We start from the raw sequence: 22,878 nt of genomic DNA, 5'->3' as shown, positions 1-22,878 counted from the left end.
CCCAGTTCCAGAATATTAAATAAATCCTGTAACGGATCCGCCCTTTTCATTTTGGTTAAAGGAGAAAATTATATTAAGCATGTGCTAAAGGCGCACTTGGAGTATCAAAAGATACAGTCATTAGGATAGAATATTAGAGTTATTACAGTCAACAGAAACTTGTTTGAAATAGCAGCTAGGATTAGGAGACTAGATTTATTACAACATTATTGATAAATGGGTTAGTCCCTAAGGAGAAAGCAACATAAGAAATTGGAAGTTCCTTTCTAGCTAGCTTAGCTAGATGATCCGCTGCATCCACCATGGGATGGCTGACACACTGTTGAGTGCTTCCAATCCTAGCCTCTTGTGCCCTGGCCTGAAAAGAATATACACGTTGAACTATTGATCAGCAATTTTTAAGTTCCTTGTTACTCCTAGGACAGTAGCCATAGAATCTGATAAGAATGCGAAGTCCTGCCCGTCATTGGGATGAGAATGGCTATAAGCTCACCCAGACTACGGAAACGAGGTGGCTTAGCCTTATGACCAGGACTCTGATCCATTGGAGATGTTGAAAGAGGGTAAAGATGGAAAAAGAAGCATCAGTGAAGATGAGAAAAGTTGGATGATTTGAGGAGGGGTGAGAGCAGAGAAGTCCCAGGTTTTACTTACACATTAGTTTTAAAATAAAATAAAATTTGAAAACCCATAAATTCTTTCCACACTTAACAATCAAATGAACCCCATTTAATATCATTTTGTTCACAAAATATATTATGATCACCACTTCACCAGTATCATATATCAAGATCGACTCCATTATCAGAGATACCATCGACAAACTTCTCGTCCTTCGCTTCGGCCGTTCTTCCGACCCCGCTTGCCTCCAACTCGACGATATCGTATTCTCTCTCCTCACCCTTTTTTTCCCATTAATTTCATTGCTTCATTTATTGCTGTAACACTAACTACAATTTCTCAAGGAACATTATTTTACCATGATTGCTTGCATTTCTATGTTTGATTTTTACAATTTTAGAAGAATATTGTTCTAACCCTTTTTGAATTTCTGTTTTTAATCCTGATTGACAGTTTTGGTTCTGGGTGATTTTCAGAATTATTTCATGTTATTTTAGAGAAATTTGTTGTTGGAAAAAGATGATGATGTTTGATTATTTAAAGGGCTGTTTATTTCTTTGTTTGGTCTTTCCAAGGAATCAATATATGTGTCTATTATACACGCGGGTGTAATATTATGGATTCAAAGATGCTTTAGGGGAGCTAGATTGTCTGTCTAATTGATAAAGTTGGGGGGTTTGATTATAATCATAGCATAATGCTCAATTTCGAATGGCTTTGATTACTTTTAGGCATTAGTTTGGTTATTTTGATGCCGAGGATGAGTGGTTTTTCGATAAAGTTGCCACTGTTAAATTTTTTGGTTCATGAATTTATGTTTGGATGATGGATATAACTCCTTGTTTTCGTCTTTGTTGACGCAGTTGGCGAAATCTTCTCATGATGTCTCCAAATTTGCTAGTATTGCGTTGGTTGATATTGATTCAGAGGATGTGCAGGTGTATGTCAAGTACTTTGACATCACACTAATACCTTCAACTATCTTTTTCTTTAATGCACACCATATGAAGATGGATTCTGGGTATGTTTAGTTTGTCTAAGAAATATTGTTGTTCATATTATTATTATTTTTCAATTAGTTGTTGGCATTTCTTGTCAATTCATGTTATAGTTTAGCAATTTCTTTGATTATGTTGTCAGATCCATTCGTTGAGAAATAATGTGTTTGCTGTTGTTTATGATTACACTGTGTATTGCCTGGGGTCACGACTCATGAATGATATCTCGAATTACCCACTTCTGCATATCTTTTCTTCTGAAGTCACAGTTGCACTTAATTAGTTGTGTATAGTTGATGTCTTTTCATGAATCTCTACCGTTTCTCTGGAATTGTTTACCCAACCTGGAATTTCTCTGATTATGCATTTGAGATCTGGATTTAGCTGAAGAATAGTTCAGTTAGGTCTGATCTTCATCAAATTCTTTATATCATATACACATTTGTGTTTAGGCTATGCTTTCTATATCACTTTTCCACCGTATTTCTCTAGTCTGTAGGAGTTAACCGAGGAAATGGTGGATCTGGTTCAGAGTGGCCACTGACTGAGGATGAGCTGATTAATATGAAATTAATAAAATTATGAATTTGCATGTGAAGTTGATCTGAAGTGCGAAATGAGACTGAGTTAAATTTGTTGCTTGTAGGTGAACTTTGATTTTTATCATTCTGGAGGAGTTTTTCATCAGTATGCTGACATTTGGCAAAAAGATTTAATTCTCCATTTTTATCAATAGCACATGTTATTATAAATGCATATCTGGAATTAAAGTAGTTTTGGAAGAGATAAAATTCATATTTACTTGCTTTTACTGTGGTACACTGCCACTGGTACCAATTGTCTCTGTGGACAAATGCAAGAGTCATGGTGGTTTAACATAAAGATGATAGGAGTTTGTTATCTTGGTGGTTAAACACTCATTTAGTCATGGTGGTTTAACTAAATGAGTGTCAATTCTTTAGTTTATTAAACTTCGCTTTGTGATTTCCTAACTACTACCTCCGTAAAGAAAACTTTTGTTGCACATAATGTGTAGCAACCGTTTTTAATAAATGTTGCGCATAATATGACACGGAAGTAGGTTTTTTTTTTTTTTTTTTCATCTATGTATTTGTCATTTCCCAAGGTGCTTGGTTTAGAAGTTATTGTGTCAAACATGACAAATCGTTCTTGTTCCTGCATGGATGGTGAGAAGTTTTTGCATGCCTAACAAGCGTATTTAATTATTTATGTTAGTGACATTCAGAAAGCAAAGCATGCTTATGTTTTTGGGATATATGCCATGTTACAGTGTTTATTTTAATCTTAGACTTGTAAGATTGAGGTTTCTTCATTATGTTGAAACAGGACTGCAGATCACACTAAATGGATAGGAGCATTTCACAAAAAACAGGATTTTATTGATGTCGTCGAGGTTAGTGTTAACTGGAATAATTTTGACTCATTGTTGTGTTACTTGGATTTTGCAATTCTATCAAACTAATATGCCAGATTTCAGTTGGGGAAATTAACACTCATTTAGTTAGACAACTTTTTCTGTATATTTTTCTTATTCTTCAATTAGACTGATCACACTGTTCCATTAAGACACTGATGGTGTCTGACTGTCAGCTACATGAATACTTAGCTTTGGTCTAGAGGGGGGGAAGGAGTTGATAGCTGAGCTGACGACATCAGTTGGTACAAACTCAATGCAAGAAATCTACGAATATGCTATAATCTAGCTGTCTGTCAGCTAATGCAACCTTTTGTAAATTGTAATTGAAATGTTTTACTGGTAAACAGAGAAGAACAATGCAGGCCAGCTTAGTAACGCAATTAGAAAAAGGAACGAACTGTTAGGGAGAAAACAAGCAAAAGACAACAAATAGCATGTGAATAGCCAAACATCATGTAGGGAAAAATTAAAATAGAGTGCATGTTATATATTTTAACAAATTATCAAATTTTACAAGGGTAAAAAGCTGTCCATAATTTTGAGTTCAAAATATGAATATTTGTTGACAAAAAATACTAAATCAAAATATTGCATAATGCATACTTGCATGTGCTATATTGAATTGAGTGGGGTTAGGTTACAGGTAACAATGTAACATGAATATCTTCTGGGAGGGAATAGGATTAGGTTCCATATCTTCTTACCATTGTTCTTTCCTAAGTACTCTTTGATTGACGAAAATGATGACAGATGAGACCAACACTCAGCAAATTTATCTGCTGAAACAATGAGTACAGCACTTTGACAAGTGTTTTCTTAAAGGAGCTACTAGATAAAAAATTTCCTGCCAATGAGAAAATCTTGGAGTCCTTCACAGAAATTAAGCCTTCTAACAAACCCATCATATCTGTTCACCTACTAATTAATCCTGAAGACTTTCTAAGGTTGAAATACTCAAGAAAGCACCTCTAATTTAAAGTTTGAAAATGGGGTATCATATGAAGTGAAGTGTCAGAAAATTGTTGAAAAGGGAATGAAAAAAAATTGCTTTCAATCCAAGCTCAGAAACTGATCTTAATCGATCCAGAATCTTATATGTGGCTGAGGGAAAAATTTGAGATCACTATTCACAGGCTGGAGTAAGACAATTTATGGCAACTTTTGCAAATGTTTTAAGGACCTCAGGTTACCATTAAAAATTTACCAGACAGCTAGATTACATGGGAATTATCTATAGTGAATAAGGCTTTAAACACAATCAATAGATTTGGTTCACCCACTTCCCAACACTGAAGCTAGTTTTTGAGGTGAAAACTCTCAAGGAAACAACTTCCTAATGAAGAATTTCAAAATTTGGGATTCATATAGAGTTGGCGTATACTGTTGAAGAAGGAATGAAAGAATGTTTTATATCTAAGAATTTTCTCAGACCCCAATTTTATCTCATTAAAGACTATATGTTAAAGAACTATGACAACATTTGAGATTACACTTACAAGGAACTGGAGTAAGACACTCGATACAGCAGTTTTTGCAGTAATTTTGAAAAGGAGCTACTAGCAAAAAGGACACCTAATCTGTTGGACTTCATAACACTTTTAGCCCACTCCACCCGATTCTGCAGCCTTATAATTTACATGCGTGTATCAAAAAAATTTCTTAGAGTCTGATCTTATCCCTGTCCAAAGTTATAGTGTAGAGTAGCAGACCACTGCCTGTGGTCTTTCATTATACTATTTGCCAAAGCTGCTTACTGTAAGATTTAAGCCCCCTTTTCCTTTAAGGTGTGCCTATAAATTACTAAATCCTAACTGCCTAGATGATCACTCTTGTAATGAATGGTATGATTTGAAAGCTATTATTGATATTGGCTTGCATTCTAGCAAATGGGTATTAGAATGAGCCCCTTTTGCTATATTGGGTAATCAATAGATATATTCTCCCCTTTTGCTCTTTCTTTGTCCTTCTCCATTACCATTGTTTTTCTGCTCCCTTTGATAATAACCATATAGATCTATAAGTGTACTATCTTAAGTGAAGATATTCCTGTGTACAAGAGCAGTACTTTAGTACAAAGCTCATCTTGCTCTCTCAGTATCAATTGTATATCTTGGTTACATGTTTTTAACCTACCCATTTAAGCTCTCCCCTCTTATATGCTGATTCTCACTCATAAATGTCAAATCAATAAAGATGATTTTATTTTAAATCATAAAGGATAACAGTGATTATACATATGATAATCTTTCCTTGCCTAAATATTGTTTTGGAGCATCTTCAAATTCCCTATTAATTTATTTTTAACTATGTATTTGGCAAGACATAATAAATTTTCACTTCCATTTGGCTATTAGCCCTAGTCATACTACTTTTGTAGTTCCTTCTGGGTATCAAATTGATCTACTTAATTTTACTTGTTTGAATGTATTGGGAACTTATTGGACATAATGGAACTTATTGTAGCTGTGTATTGAGGTCCTTTTCACATATATCAAATGATTGGGCTGTGTACTGTCCATTGATTGTACTCTGGACTCTGGTGTCTCTAGTCTATGTATCTGCATTTAATCAAGCAAATTTCTTGAAAGTTTTTTTAAAAAGCTCTTTGGATGTTTGCAGGCTATTTATAGAGGAGCGATGAAAGGCAAGCTGATTGTGACCTGTCCTTTGCCTCCCGAAAAAAACCGAAATTCCAATTGTTATACAAGGATGTATAAAAGGTAATTGGTAATTTTGGCCGTCTTGCTTATTGGAAGAGGGTTTGATAGTGTAATACCTGTTGAAAACTGGAATTGAGTACTTGTAATTTAATCACGAACTAATCAAATTCATGTCATCACGAGGGATGCTTTTGGGGACAATATTTAGTTCCTCAAGAAGCAGGCATGCACTTGGTAGCCCACTGAAATTGATCCCGGAAGTCTGCTCTTATATCTAGGTGCTCTTTGCTGACATTTAGTTCTGGCACAGCCTGAGTAACTTGTTGAGTTAATGTACAGTAGAGATTAATAAATTGAATGTCTGCTTCGATTTTTGATTATTTATGTTCAATTCGTCTGAATGAATTTAGGGCCATCGATGGATCTGCTTGGGAAAAGAGGGGTGGAGGGTTCACTCCTCAGCCTTGTCAAACCATCTTCTGATGGCTAATTTCCTGCCTTCAGCTGAGAGAGATCTTTTTTACATTTGAGAAAAGGAGAGATAATGACTCCTGCTACATTTTGGTCTTTAAGATATCTATCTATCTCCACCTTTCCATCTTTCCAAATACCAAATGCCTAATGGTCTCTGTTTCTTCACGACATCAAGTAACTCTTCAAGTAAAAGCTGGTTAAAATCTTCACTCTTGTCATTTATTTCCGGTGCAAGCTTCTGGCCTTCCACTTTGTTGTTACATATTTCATTTGATTTTTATGAGCTAAACCAAACTTCTGCTATAATTCTTTTGGACATGTCTATAACCATTTTCCTTTATCCGATCAAGCCTCTCTCATGGTGATTAACTGATGATGGTCGCCAATAAAAACACCTTGTACAGTGCCGGAACATAGCTAAAGGTAAGATAAAATATGATAGAAGACTACTTCGTTTTCATTGATAGAAGTACTTCATTCTCTTGCAACCAAATACTCCAGATTGTGGACAAAAGTATATATGTCCCTTGGAGCACTTATTGACCTCTTTTCATGAGGTACTTTGTGATAATTTGGACACAGTCACTAATGGGTGGCTCCAGATTCACTGTCTGAATTCTCAGATCTCTGCATCCCTAAACATGCTTGATCAGCTAGCACTCTCTGAATAAGTGATTCGGTTTCCTCTGCCTTTCAACAGATCGGACAGCCCTGATGAACTAGGATATTTCTTTTCCTCTGCTCTGCCTTCGAGGGAATTGCATTTTTGATAATCTTCCATATCAACATCAGACCTTTGGAGCCTATTTCAGCTTCCAAAATCTCTTCCAGAATAATAATTGCTTGCCTTCTTACTTGCCTATCTAAGCATCTAGAGCAACCATGCATACCATGACTTTGTGGTGTACTCTTCTGAGGGGCTCCTGTTCCATAATATCTCGTCATCCTCCTTGTCCGCACTGATATAGGTACCAGGATTTCCTTTTCCACATACCTTTCAAAAGACCTCCATATCATTGGTTGGTTCCAAGTTATGTTACTCCCTCCCTACTCATTTAAAAGCCCCATTTTCCTTGGAACTCATAGATTTAGAAGATTAGTTTTGGTGGGATATGTTGATTAAAAATGAGTATGAAGTATATTAATTAGTAGTGGAAATATTTTATTGTCTTTAGAGGGAAGAGAGAGAAGATATGGTGGATTTATAGGGATTGTTGATTAAAAGTGAATAAAATATAAGTTAATGGATAATAGACCCTAGTACCCCACCAAAAGGAGAAATTGGGCTTTTAAATGGGTACAAACATTTAGGAAGAAATGGGGTTTTTACAGGGGAAGGAGGGAGTACTTCAGTACTTGACATAGGGTTGAAAACTGTAGTCAGTTGATCCTTATCATATACTCCCTATGTCTCCTTTATATTGCCCCATCCCCATTTTGTGCTTTATTAAGAATTGTAAGGTAGTGGGATTTTTTGTGGTCCCTAAGGCATTTTGTGGAATAAATTAGCAAGTTTTAGAGAGATAATGTGCAAGTGGGCTTCTTAATACTCCCACTCACAATTTTTCACTGTAGAAAATGATAAATTAACTGAACCTTTCATAAAGAGAGTAAAAGGAAATCCCACTCAGAATGTTCACTGTACAAAAGTACTTTCCAGAAAATGTTACAGTAAATGTCCAAAAATTTCGGGGGAAATTTTCCCCCCTAAACAAAAAAAGGGGTATTATAAATAGCAGAAGCCAAGTAATTTTATCTTCCTCTTTTAACTTTTCATCACCTGAAAACACAAAAACTACACAAGGCATTAAAATTTGTCAATTTAAAAACAGTCAGAAAATTAAATAGGGGAGGGTACGGTGGGGGGAATTACTCCCAGTTTTACCATCATCGAGTAATTAAGGGACTCTTTTCACCGATGCCAAATTCCGAAATGGAAACAATTGATTTTCTTAGCTTCATTGGCAACAACTCAGGCATCCTTTCAGGCAACAACTCAGCCATCATCTGTTGAAACAACTGAGGCATCATCTCAAGAAACAGCTCTCGCAGCAACCCAGGCAACAACTCATGTAGAAACTCATGCAGGAACTCAGGCAACAACTCAACTCAACCCTGGCAACAGCTCGGGCAACAACTGAACAAAATGAACGCAAGAAAGACATGAAAGATGTGGAAAGGAAGGTGTGCATAGAGAGCCTACTACATGCAGCAACAAACCTCAAGCTACGGGGACAATTAATAAACTTTCCCACTTTCATGGTGTTAGTAGGTGGACTTTGCAAAGGATATGGAATCATGTGAAGCTTAGTGTGCGTTTGAAACAAACCATCAAAATCAGCAAAAGTCAAAAAAGAAAGGCTGGCAGAAAACCAATTCAACTCAATGTTGAACAATTGATGGCAGAACAATTGATGGCAGTCCCATTGAAAAAAAGGGGGAACATTCGGTCAGTAGCATCAGCAATGAAAATAAACAAGTCAACAGTTGGGAGGTTTGGAAAGAAAGGCAAGATCTTAAGGCATAGTAATGCAATCAAACCAACACTCACAGCTGTGAATAAGATACAAAGGCTACGATGGTGCATGTAACAAGTAATCCCAAGCACAATTACCATTCCCCGATTGGGAGATATGTATAACGTGGTACACATTGGTGAGAAATGGATTTTTATGACAAAAAACTCACAAATATTTTATTTGGCACCAAATGAAGTACATCCTTACCAGAATTGTAAGTCTGAAAGGTACGATACCAAAGTAATGTTTGAGGTTGCATTGTCTAGAGCAGTTCATGGACCGGAGGGTGAATGTCTGTTTGATGGGAAGTTAGGAAGTTTCCCATTAACAGAAGTTATTCCAGCAAAGCGATCTAGCATACATAGAGTGACTGACACTTTGGAAACAAAACCAGTCAAGAATATTACACAATCAGTGATAAGGAAGTTATTTGCTGAGCAATTGCTTCCCTCAATCAAGGCAAATTGGCCAATTGACGCATGTGGAACCATTTGGGTTCAATAAGATAATGCTACACCACATTTGCAACTACATGACATTGAATTCAGAAACGCAGTAAACACATATGGTTTTAAGATACATCTTATATCACAACCACCAAACAGTCCTGACTTAAATGTTCTCGACTTAGGGTTCTTTAATGCAATTCAAGCAATCCAACACCAACAAGCCCCTAGAAATGTGGACGAGCTAGTAAGTGCTGTCAAGTATGCTTATGAAATTTTTGAGCCTCGTAGAATTAAGGACATTTTCAATTTTGCTACCACTAAAAGTCACGCACGTCAGTTTTGCTACCACTTTAATTTTTTTTCAATTACAGAAGAATTCGCAGAAGTAGAAGAAGAAGATGATGAAGACGAAGTAGCAGCAGTTGCTGAAGAAGAAAACGACGAGTGATGAGAGGAGAGAGAAAATGAAGGATCTTCAATGGCTTTTTCTAGAAGGGTATCAAGTCTTGAAGCTGAACACCCCATTGAAATTGATTGAATTGACTCACAGTTTTTCAGATTTCTGGGTATCTTACAAAAAAAAGTTGTTATTTTTGATAGATTACAACTATTGCAGTGGATTTAGTTTTAATAGGGCGTTAGGTTGGAGGGATGAAAATAAGAGGGATAAAAAAAATTATTGGTGGTTAATGGGTTATTTCAATTGGAATGAAGCAGAGTACAATTTTTCCTCTGCTTCGTTCTTCCAGTTATTGCTTTCCACGCACACAATTATGAACTCCAATTTGCAGAAAAGTAGAGATGAGAGATGAAGATGGTGACAGAGGAGAGAGAATTGTTAAGAGAAAAAAAATAAAAATTTAACTCAGCCTTCAATGGAGTTAAATTTGGGGGTTGTAGTATTCAATGGGTTGGCAGAAGATTAGATTCAAGGAGAGAGAAGAAGTGAAGGTTAGTTAATTGACGTGGGGCCCACCAAACGGCAAACTTAACAGCTTCTGTCAAATGGTACCAAATTCTGACAACACTGATTTAGGTGGTAGTAAAATAATTTTTTTTTTTAAAGTGGTAGCAAAACTGACGTGCGTGACTTTTAGTGGTAGCAAAATTGAAAATATCCTAGAATTAATCATGTGTTTCTTAGCCTACAATATTGCATGCTTGAAATAATGATGGTGCAAGGTTCAAATAATTATATACAACCACATCATGCAAAGGAAAGGATGGAAAGAGCAGGAAATTTGCCAACTTACATAGAAGTCCAATTCAGTTGTTAAAAGAAAGTATGACTTCTTTGCTACAACAACACATGGAATTACATGGATTGACAAACACTGCTCAGGAACCAAAAGAAAGGGCAGAGGCAAAAACAGAGGAGATTCCAAGGGAAAAAAAATCTCAATCGGGCAAGACACGTTTATGCAAGTTCATGAATTGGGAGGATTGATGCAAGACATGCGCATTTCCAAGAGGTGATACAACTCAGGCAACTCAAGTAGTGGCATGTTATTTCAAAAGATAAACAAGGTAAATTATGAAATTATCACAAGAATTTTTTGATGTACAGATTTCTAGTAACCTGGCAAAGTAGTCAAATGTTGGTTATGATCATCACTACACTTTTTAGTATGTTGCCCCATTTTGTGTAATGCCTATAGGATTAAATGTACTTTTGTGATGTTTAGAAGGTTGCAATCATGCAATTAAATTTGTAATTATAAATGAACCAAGTTATGAATTATATCAACTTTACTTATTACTTTAATCTATGTGTCCACAAAACAAGAAGAACACACAATACAGAACTCAAAATTAATTTTTTTCATAGTGTTGTGATCATCATGGGGTTGGCAACAACATTGCAACTATGTGACTCATCAAACATCTACGGGATGGAGTGACAAAAAATACAGGTTTAAGGGACTGCTTAATCGTGCCTCGTCAAACATAAAAAAACAGATGGAGTGGCATCACATAAGCTGAACCCCCACCCCCAGAGTAGATTATGCACAAACTCATCATAGAGTCTCTCTGTCTATTAATAAGTCTACTTAATAAACAATACAGGACAACAACAATAACAAAAGTACTCCAATTCACAATTAATCGAAAGTAAGGCAAATTCACAGATTTGGACTATCAAACAGAAGTACTCCAATTCACAATAACTACCAAATTTAGACAATCAGAGTTCGAATTCATACAACGTCGTAAAATTGGTTGTCCTTTTAAACAAACAATGCAAATTTATCAATTTTGGATGCCTACAATAAGTAACCACTCCTTGGCATAGCAAAATTGCCTCTAGTGTTTAATATCAATCCTATATAAAACACCATCCTATGATAAAAACTCATATACTAAAAACGAAAATGTCCTCGAAGAATATTACGACTCATATCCACAATCATGGCCATTCAAGTACTCATCACCTCAAAAACAACATCCTCATTGATTAGGGGATTTTTCCCCACCAATCACCATCTGACAAGTGGACCAATCAGGTTCCGCCATGTGTCCGTCACATGGGCCAATAGGAGCCTGCCATGTGTCAAGCAATGATCCGTCCACCATGGACCAATTACGACACGACACGTGTCCTTCCCATGACACCTGGGATAACCGGTCACCTAAGCCCAACTCCCGAGGGAAGCCTAATCAGCCCAAGGTTAACCTAAACCTAGATTGACACGTTTCCCGAGGTTATAAATACCTCTCTTAATCCTCATTAAGGGACATTACATGCAAAAAAGCAGGTTACACACATTAAACACTCTCACCTAGAGAGACCCAATCACTTTAATTTCCGCATTAATTACTCCTTAATCAAGTACTAACTTGACCGTCGGAGGCGGATCTCCAATCATCCGGAGCATCCGTTTGTTTTGCAGGTACAGGCGTCCGGTTCCAGTCTCGGAATTGTAACTCTCCCGCAGGACATCAGAAAACCCCGAAACATTTGGCGCCGTCTGTGGGGAGAGTACTTCTGAGATGGCATCCACGTTTGTACCGACTCCTGAAGAGAGACGTCCCCTGGACGACCCTCTAGTTCAGTCGGACCACGATACTGAGAATGAATTTGAAGTTGAAGCTCACACAGCTTCAGACGGGACCCTAAGGGCCCGACGTACCCGTCATGCCGAAAGGAGGGAACGGGAACATCTTCAAACTGGAAGCGAGCCAGCAGGCGCACCGCCTGTTCGGCAGCAGCCGACTGATGGGTCTGCTCCCATCACAAGGAACGAACTCATGACCTTCATGAGGGACTTCAAGGGAGAAATTCAAGAGTTGATCAACAAGAAGCCGCCTGCTCTGGACAAGGAGCAGTCGGCTAAGAAACCCTCCACTTCACTGAAGAGGAAACCAGTTCAAGGGCGAGAGGCGACCCCTCATCCTAAATCTAGGAAGTGGGAGCCACCTGCCCTTGACTTCACAAAATACAGTTTTCCTACTCCAGGAAATAGGAAACCTGTTCGTCATATTCAGGCGGACGGGTCGAGGAAAACATACACAGACGCTCGGCTACTGCTAGAGCAGAAGAAGAGTAGCCGATTGTCAGAGTCGGCCTCTACTTCAAACTTCCAAGACAGTCTGCGAAATACCTCAATGAGGCATACTCAGTCGTATCGTGAGAGTCAGTCAGGCGGCACCTCCCGTCCGGCTTTCATAGCGACCAGGCGGTACCAAACTTACCGTTTGTACCGCAACAACAATATTTTTTACAGCCACCTCCGTTTGGTGGACATGCAGCAAAAAATGTCCAACCTATGGACTGGCAGCTACGGTTGCTTAGACTTGGTGAACAGCCGTCGGCCTTCTCCAAGGAAATTACTGAAGCCGCTCAGCCGGCCAAAGTGAAAAACGTATTAGTAGGCGCCTATGACGGCACTACTAACCCAGAAGACCATTTGATGGCATTCACCAACCTGATGTACCTTCAAGGGTTGGATGATCCCACTTGGTGCAAGTGTTTCCCAGCGACTCTCAAAGGAATCGCACAACAATGGTTCGGCAACCTGCCGACTGGTTGTGTAAATAACTTCAAGACGCTTGCTTACTTATTCACCTCCAACTTCGCCATGAACATCCCTGCGAAGAAGACGACCCTTGATTTAAGAACAATTCAGCAGGGCGAGAAGGAGGGGCTTCGTTCTTACATCAGGCGGTTTAACCTGATGAGAATACAGATTCAAGGGTTACCGGATGAAGTAGCCTATACTGACTTTTTCAAAGGTCTCAAAGACGGGTCGACCTTCAAATTTGATTTGGTCCGAAAGAGGGTGGCCACTCTTCAAGAGGCCTTGATTGAAGCGGAAGCCTATATACAGGCGACTGATCTTTGTAGTACGGTAAAACAGTCAGACGGGAAAAGGTCCGACAAAAGAGAAGGACGACAGAAACAGTCGTCAAACAAAGACGAGAGGAGAAAAGAGGTCTGGGAGGCTGATTCCTCTAAACAGCCGGCCCAGAAAAAGAAAAAAGAATTCAAACCATACTCCCCAAAGTATGCGTTTAACAAAGATAGCCAGTTTATCCTAAAGGAAATCAAGGGACAGATCTCAATTGAGAAGCTGATCCCCATGAAGGGTTCTGCAAACAACCGGAACCAAGAAAAATTCTGTGCTTATCATGAAGATGTTGGTCATCACACCAATGAATGCATCAGTCTCATGCGGTATCTGGACCGCCTAGCTGAGCAAGGTGATCTTGACACTTATGTCAAGAAATCTACGGGGAACTCTTCCTCAAAAAAGCAGTCGACCAAAAAGAATCAACAGGCCGACAGCTCCGATACAGATGATGCAGTCGTCTACACCATTGCAGGCGGCTTCTCAGGAGGCGGCCCCACTATTAGGGGCAACAAAGACAATATCAGACGGTTAGATGTAAATTCTGTTCACCAAGAACGACCCTCATATTCATTTCCTGAGATTGTCATCAATGAAAAAGATCTAGGAGAGGTAAGAGGGCCGCATGACGACCCTATTGTTATTGAATGTAAAGTGGCCAACCAGAGAGTTGGCCGAATCCTCATAGATATCAGAAGCTCCTCAGATCTCATCAGTAGCAAATGTCTGTCGAAACTAAAATATCAGACTGATTGCATACATCCGGCATCCCACCCTTTAGTAGGGTTTGGAGGAGGAGTCGTCCACCCAGTGGGACGAGTGGATTTACCCATTCGCCTGGGCGAAAAAGGGGAAGGACGACACATGGTAGTCCGGTTCCTGGTAGTAAAAGAACTCTCGGCCTACAACATGATTTTGGGACGACCAACCCTGAATAATTCCAAGGCTGTTATAATCCCATCTCTTATGTTGCTCAAGTTTGAGAGGGATAATGGAACAGTCGGGTCCCTAAGGGGAGATCAGAGGATGGCCCGAGAGTGCTATCTCTCAGATGTCAATCCCACTGTTATGGCGCAGTCGGCTACTCTCCATTGAGTATTTTACTCTCTTCAGAGGGGCATGCCGTCTGTACCTTTACAGTCGGCTACTCTCCATTGAGTATTTTACTCTATCTTCAGAGGGGCATGCCGCCTGTACCTTTACAGTCGGCTACTCTCCATTGAGTATTTTACTCTATCTTCAGAGGGGCATGCCGTCTGTACCTTTACAGTCGGCTACTCTCCATTGAGTATTTTACTCTATCTTCAGAGGGGCATGCCGCCTGTACCTTTACAGTCGGCTACTCTCCATTGAATATTTTACTCTCACCATAGGGGCATGCCGTCTGGACATATAGTCGACTACTCTCCATAAAAGAGGGCCGACTGGTTCCAAACACACAACCACCCCCCTTATACTTAACTAAAAATGATCAGGGCCTGGCCGACCCTGTGCCTAAACAGGCGGCTACCCTCCTTTTACTTAACACCTCATTCACCAAGAACTAACCAAGGCCAAAGGCCGAATGATCAGACCAGGCGCCAAGCCAACTGATCAAATCTTCAAAACTAATACGACCTGTCCCAACATCATAGCAGGCGTCCGGCGGCATCCCTCCGGATGAAATTCGTCGCAGAGAGCAGCTCCCTTTTGGGTGGAACATTGCTCTATAAACTAATTACACGGCACCTATACGACTGTCCCCAAGGGCAACCACGTAGCCGTTTTTGAGACAAGGATAACTCTATCACTAACCAAACCAGTGGTAGCAGTTGACATCTGAGTCAGATGACCGCCTGTATTACTTGGGATAAATGCAGGGGGTACACTTGAGTTAATAGCCAAAAAACATTGGCGAATCAAAAGGTTCAGCCGGCCTCCGCCGCCTGGTACCTTTACTACTCAAGCAGGAGTGACGGCGACTGAGTAACTCCAAAGTTAACTCATAGTCACTCTCTCAAACTTAGTATGGAGCCTAAAAGGTATGAGTCGTCCGCCTGTTTTTAGCAAACAGGGGCTCTCAACCACTACTCCTGCTAGGTTAACAACCTATGAGTTAAGAGCCAACAAACATTGGCAAATAAAGGGGAACAACCGGTACCCACCGCTTGATACCTCTACTACTCAGTTACTTGGCGACTAGGTAACAATCATGTTTACTTGGTCACTCCTTAAAAATTTAGTATGAAACTAAAAAGGTGTTCATACAGCACCGGCTCACACTAGATTAAATATGGCGGGGAACAGTCGGCCTAGACGACCTAAAGTCTCTAGCCTAATAACATGACAAGTAGGAAACCACTTTCCTACTTGGTTAATTTTATATGACGGAACCGCCTGCCTAAAGGGGATCCAGTCTTTAAAATGGTTCGAATACCGATTGGATAAATGGCCGACTGATCGTCTAGCCTGGAAACAGACAACCAGTCGTCCAGGGGCATAGGCGGCGTAACTAACTATCCGTACCTGTCTGCAACTATCGGCCATGTAAAACAGTCGGTATAGTGTACAATTGGATATCAGAATATTCAATACTTAAACAAATTTGAAGCAAAACAAAAAATTCATTAAAAAGAAGCCGGTCTTTAAAGACCGGCAAAATATTCAGAGCCCCGGCCCCCTGGCCGGGTAAATACAAACAAACGGCACGCAAGCCGTGGAAAGAAGACATAAAGCTTAAGAAGGGGGCATATCTTCAATATTAGCAGCTGCCGCCTGGTCAGCACTCTTGTTGTTGGACTCGGCTTCAGCTGCATCCTTCTTTGATGCGTTACCCCCAAGCGGCACAAGCGCCACTACCGGCTGCTCCTCCTCCTCCAACGCCTCTTCCTCAGTAGCCGCCAGGATCTCCTGATTATATCTATCAGAACACTGGCGGTACGTTTTTTCCCATGAGGCAAAGTCGGCATTGGGGAAGAGGCGGCCCCAAGTCATGCGCTGGATTTGAGCAGAATCTTCCATCATCTCCCGGACCAGCTCTTTCTTTTCTTGCTCGGCCTTTTCCGAGAGCTCCTGAGTAAGACTCTTCTCCTGGGTCACCAGGCGTACCTTTACGCTCGCCAAGGATTTCTCCAAGGTTTCGTATGAGGACATCTTTTGGCGAAGAGGTCTCAGCTCGGCCTTGAGGTTGTTGATGGTCGCCTCCAGCTCGCTATTCCTCTTCTGGGCCGCCTCTAACTGAGCCCGGATAGTGGCGGTTGCCTGCGCCTGATAATAAAGAATATCAATGGTCAGAACTTCATTTTGGGCAATTTGAAACATTGCCTTATCACAGTCAGAGGCGGCCATAGCTTTTGCAGCCTTTACCTCCTTGTTCTTCCGGTCAAGCGGCTTGCGAAGGCCGTTCACGCAGAGCAGGGCCTAAGTACAAAGGGGAACAGGCGTCAGTTTCCAAACAAAAAGAAAACAGGCGTCCTGGAATTCAAATACTCTAAAATATGCTAAGTATACCTCAGCAAGGACCTCTGCGATCCCGTCTAGGTCAAGGGTGCCGACACCCCTGACCGCCTCCCTTTCAGCTTGAGGAACGGCCTTGATCATAGACTTGGCCACCTCGACCAAGTCAGGCTCCTGAGGGCCGGCTGCATCAAGCATAAACAAACGGATTAGACCTAGTAAAGAAGGGAGCAAGTCTAAAATTTACAAGGACAATTTCATACTTCTAGGTGGCCCAGCTGGAGTTTTAGAAGAAGTGGCCGGCTGTTTCTCAGCCGCCGCATGTTTCCTGGCAGAACCAGGAGAGCTCGCAACAGTCGTCCTCCGGGCCTTGGGGTCCGGCTGTTGGGAAGAAGAAGCTCTTGGAGCGCCCGTCTAAAAAAGAAGAAAAGAGTCAGTATATACATAAACACAACTCCAAAAAGAGGGTGAAAGGTTCGAAGCCCACCAAGGGTGCCCCCTTGTTGGGGGAGTCGGTTGAAGACTGTTGCATGATGGAGGCCCGCAACATGGCCGCCGCAGTCTTGGAGGCGGTAATTTTGCTCATGGCGTCCGCTGCAAAAACAAATAGCAAAGTTAATAAAAGTCATAACAAGAAATGCACGGAAAAGCAGAGTATTCGACAGGCCGACTACCTCTTGAGCACTGACTGCTGAGGCCACAGGCGGCCAAAAAGTACTCGTCGTAGAGCCATTTGAAGCTCGGGACACAGTGCAGGGGTACTTGCTCTCGTACCCCTGAAGTAGAGTTCACCTTCGACTCTACTTTGAAGAGTCCTTTATCTAGGATCTCTTTCTTAGCCTTGGGGGGAACAGGCGGCATGCTGCGGCCGCCTGCAAGAAGGGGCGGATTCCTGTTCCACCTGTTGAAGCGCTTGTTCAGCTCTGTGTCTGAACTCTCAATGATAAGGAAGGTGCTCCGCCAGTCCTTCCATTTGTTTGCTTTACCTCTCGTCATGAGGTAGCTCCTGTGGCTCGTCAATTGATACCAGCCGGTACCGCCTGCCTTAGGGGTCCGGCTGAGGTAGTTCATGTGGGCGAAAGCCTTGAAGCTCGGCTCCACCCCGTGAAGTTCGCACCCGGCCACATAGCCGAGTACGTTGACCCAGGAGTTCGGGGCTAACTGCCATAACCCCAATTCATACCCATCCAAGATCCGCTGAACAGCCGGATGTAGTGGGAAGCGCAGCCCAGCCTTGATGGCCGCCTCATAGCAGCCAAAGCAGGCGCCATCATAACTGGTACCAGCCGGCCAGACGACTGTGTCTTCTGGATCCGGCACGAACACTAAAAAGCCGGGGCCCATTGTGTGGTTTGCAATAAAGCTCTCCACTTTCTCTTGCATGGCTGTGATCCGGCCCCGAGGTACCGTGCAGTAGTAGGGGGTATTTTGCTCTCGGTGAGAGGCGGATGGCTCCGCCCAATCGTCCCCCTTCTCAACTGCGTGAGAAAGCCTCGCCTCTTGTAGGCGACTGTTTTTCTCTTCTGTGTCCAGGGAAGCATGGCCAGAAGAGCTAGACTCGGAATCGTCCTCTGACGAGTCCGAAGAGGACGACTCTTCCCCTCTCCCGGAGGGGCCCGCCTCCTCTCCTTTAAAAGGAGCAGGAGAGAATGTAGAATTGTCAACTGTAAAATAGGAAGGGGTCACTTTGACTCCTCCCTCAGAACTGCCGGCTTTCAAGCCGCTTTGTTTCACTTCCACATCTGGCGCCTGGTCAGATGTTTCACTAATCGGCACCCTGTGGGAGGAGCCGTCTGAGTTTGAGATCCTGGCAGTCTTTTCTGTTCTGGCCATCATGTTCTGCATAGACACAGATACAGTCGAACTTTGTATAAAGGGCAAAGATGGGTCCAGAAAAGGGCAGGCGGCACTCCTAGTCCTAGATTCAGCCGTCCCCGGTGACCGGCTGATCACTAACCTAGGTTGTGTCGTGTGCTTCCGTGGTGCCATTTCAAAAAAGAATAAAATAAAGAGAAAATTAAGAGTAAGAGAACCGACGGTTACCCGAACGAGTGACGATTGATGAAGTTCTGAAAATCCTTTGCAGTCGGCTTGTCAGAGCAGGCGGTAGGCAGAAAGGGTCCTAAATGTCAGAGCAAGTTCAGGGGTCCGAATGTTCTCTCACAAAGTTTTCAAGTGTGAAAATGACCGAAGTCAACACTCCTTTATATAGGCGAAGTGAGAAGGCGAAGGGTCACTTCCAGAATTCAAAATTTTGGCGGGAGAATCTCTCGGCCTCTCGCCGAGTGACACCTGTAGCAGGCCGTCGCCTGTTACAGGGCGATACCTGTCACAGGTAACACGTAACCAGTCACGTGCCACCTGTGAGGGGCAAATGATTAGGGGATTTTTCCCCACCAATCACTATCTGACAAGTGGACCAATCAGGTTCCGCCATGTGTCCGTCACATGGGCCAATAGGAGCCTGCCACGTGTCAAGAAATGATCCGTCCACCATGGACCAATTACGACACGACACGTGTCCTTCCCATGACACCTGGGATAACCGGTCACCTAGGCCCAACTCCCGAGGGAAGCCCAATCAGCCCAAGGTTAACCTAAACCTAGATTGACACGTTTCCCGAGGTTATAAATACCTCCCTTAATCCTCATTAAGGGACATTACATGCAAAAAAGCAGGTTACACACATTAAACACTCTCACCTAGAGAGACCCAATCACTTTAATTTCCGCATTAATTACTCCTTAATCAAGTACTAACTTGACCGTCGGAGGCGGATCTCCAATCATCCGGAGCATCTGTTTGTTTTGCAGGTACAGGCGTCCGGTTCCAGTCTTGGAATTGTAACTCTCCCGCAGGACATCAGAAAACCCCGAAACACTCATCATTTAACACTCTAGATTTAAAAAATTAATATTATTCACAGCAGCATATTGCCTATTATGACGATGACTTAATTACATTGTTAACTTAACTAATTACTCAACTAATTAATACAATAGCATAAAAGACACAAATTAAGCAACAAAATCATACTCCGTACAAAACAACCACAAAATATAATAGAAGTACTCCAATTCACAATAACTAACAAATTTACACAATCAGAGTTCGAATTAAAAGTTACTCCAAATCACAAATACAAATATACTCCACCATCGTAATTAAGCCAATAACCAAAACATTTATAAGGAGTTAGGCTAACTCAGAGATTTGGAATGACAATCACAAATACTCCAATTCACAAAAACTAACATAGTTAGACTAATCAATCACAAATACTCCATTTTTAAAACCTTAGGGTAACTAACAGGTTAAATGGATTTTTTTCGGAGCACAGAAATAAAGAGGACAAAGAAGTCGAATCATTTCACCTCCATTTTCTGGTTTTTGGCCGGCGAAGTTATTCTCAGGCCCTTGGGACTCAAAAACATCACCGTCGACCTCTACGTCACAAGTACCAAAGTCAATAGCCCTTTTGGAACCCATAGATCTGACCATCCCCAGCCTTCTAGAAGGGATTGAATTGCTACCCCCTTTGGTACATCTGGGTGGTCGGGAAGATTGTATGCATAATGGTGTCTCCGGCACCTGAATCACGCCTGGAGGTGGCGAGCTAGTGACGGTTGCTACAGGGGTGTTGGGGATAAACTCCTCTCGTCATCATCGGAGTTGTTTAAGGTAGGGGTTTGTTTAAAAATAGATTATGCTTCAAGAACTCATAATCCTCCTCATTTAACTCCGAATTCATATCTAAAAATAGTAGATCTGGAAATGAAACACCACCAATTTACGAATTTGTGGTAGAAATTTTGTCAAAAACAAAAAAAATCACAGCTTTTCTAACAATGAAACACAAAGATGAAGATCTCACTATTCCGGCATTGTAGATGTAGGTTTTCAGAGATTTTTTTTTTTTAAAAAAAAAGGAAAACAAAGAAGAAGGAAATGGAAGACGAGGATTTTTGTTAGGATGGGATTTTTAGAGAAGGAAAATAACACCAACCATGGAGAAGAAGGAGCCTTAGTTGCAACGGAGGACGAAGGGAGAAGGTGATGGAAGAGAGAGAGAGGGTAAGAGGAGATTAGGGGAAAAAAAGGTTGAGGCTTTAGGGTTGTAATAGGCTTAAATGAGGTTAGTAAGTCAGCAAGTAATAAGGGCGAATAGAATGGGGCAAAAAATAAGGGACTACTACAAATGGCAAATGGGGCAAAATATAAGGGATGGATGGAGTACTAGGTTAAGGTAGACTTGAACTTGATCTTGTTGGAGTAAACCAAGTGTCTTTCTCATTTTTTCGCAATTTTGCCATTCCCAATGATCGTTCGACTACCTAGTGCCTGCCACCTTGCACATTCATCTAAATGCCCAAGAACAATTGGTTAGAATTAGACCTGTCCAATGGGTTAGGGGCCCATTTAAAGCCCTGACCCACCCCTTTTATAAAAGGGTTTTATCTATCCAATATTTAAATGGGGGCGGGCTTTTAAAGGGTTATTAAATAATGGGCCTTTAAAAGGTTGGGTCTAAGTTAAAAAGGGTTGAAATTGGGTAACTCTTATGAGGCTTTTTTTATCCTAATTTTTCAGTTTCCAAAACTTCCTAACATCAAATTATGATACCTTGAAAATAAAAATTCTCAATTTCCCCCAAATTATGAACCTTAAAAAAAATTCCCAGAGTCCTAACGTCAATCTTCTTGTTGCTGCTCTCAATCTTCAATTTATCACCCTTCATTCAATTTTTGGACTAATTGTCACTCGTCTTTCTCTCTCTTCACTATAGCGCCCTCCGAAAATGGCATCCTTCACACCGACCAAATTCCGTCCTTCTAGGACCCTTTGGAATCTTTTGGAACCACCACTTCCTTCTTTTTCTTCTTCTTCACCGCTCTTTCTTCGCCGATTCTCTTTCCACTTCTAAAACTTTCTCTACCAATGTTATCGACGAATTTGAAGTTCCCACTCCCATTGATTTTAGGTACTTACTCAATTTTTTCTATGTATGTTGTAATTTTAAGAATTTAGAGTTTTCTGGGCTATTTAGTTATTTAGTTTGGAACTACGGATAATTAAATTGGGGATTTTTTTGGAACTTGCTAATTTAGAATTTTGATTTGGGTTAATTTTAAATTGTAACCCTTTCGAAGTTTTGACTGTTGAAATTGAAAATTAGTATACAATTCTTTGTTTGTATAATTGCGTGCTGCTGTTTGTTAGTTTTTTTTACAGGGATTATTTGCTTGCTTCAATATTTTTGAAGAATACTTGATTAATTAGATGAATGAGCAGCTTAAGAACAATGCAAATTCCATTCTTTGTCACTAATTGTCACTTTTACTTAATGGTGATAACTCTCATAGTACTATAGTAGGTGATATAAACTATTTTCATAATACAATATGCTGGATTTCAAATTTTATTGTCTGAGATTTATCCTGTACTTTTCCAGAGTTTTACAATACCAATATGTTTGCTTTGTAATTTTATTTCTAAGGCCCTTTATAATTCTCTTATATTGTGTTTACTTCATGGTTGGGATTTGGGGAAATTGTTGCTTCCCTCTCACTGCCAGTTGTGTGAGTAAACTATATGTGCAATGTGCTTCTCTGTCAAAAATAAAAACATGATACGCAGGACTGATGTTTCTGATCAAAACACTTACAGCCTAGTAGAGGCTCGGTTTCAAAGGTAGATAGAACAATGTACACATAACATAGTTGCATATTCAATACTCTGTATATGAAAATTCTTCAGAAACAGTACGATGCCTAGTGGTTCGAAAACAAACCAACCCCATGGACCTTCAGGTCGTAAGATAGATAACAGCATGCACTATGCTTATTAGTCAAAATAAAAAATAAAAAAATAATAAATAAAAACATGAGACGCAGGGCTGATGCTTCTGATCAAAACACTTACAGCCTAATAAAT

The 22,878-nt window shown here is 40.8% G+C and overlaps 1 pseudogene; it reads left to right on the top strand.

Annotated features, from left to right (window-relative positions):
- Positions 1 to 163: 163 nt before the first annotated feature.
- Positions 164 to 6,097, top strand: LOC110711132 (annotated as a pseudogene).
- Positions 6,098 to 22,878: the final 16,781 nt, after the last annotated feature.

The sequence above is a fragment of the Chenopodium quinoa genome, unplaced genomic scaffold (assembly GCF_001683475.1).
Source record: "Chenopodium quinoa cultivar QQ74 unplaced genomic scaffold, ASM168347v1, whole genome shotgun sequence".
In the NCBI taxonomy this organism is placed as follows: domain Eukaryota; kingdom Viridiplantae; phylum Streptophyta; class Magnoliopsida; order Caryophyllales; family Amaranthaceae; genus Chenopodium; species Chenopodium quinoa.
Note: the sequence above shows the minus strand (reverse complement) of the source record. Positions and strands in the feature narration are given on the sequence as shown.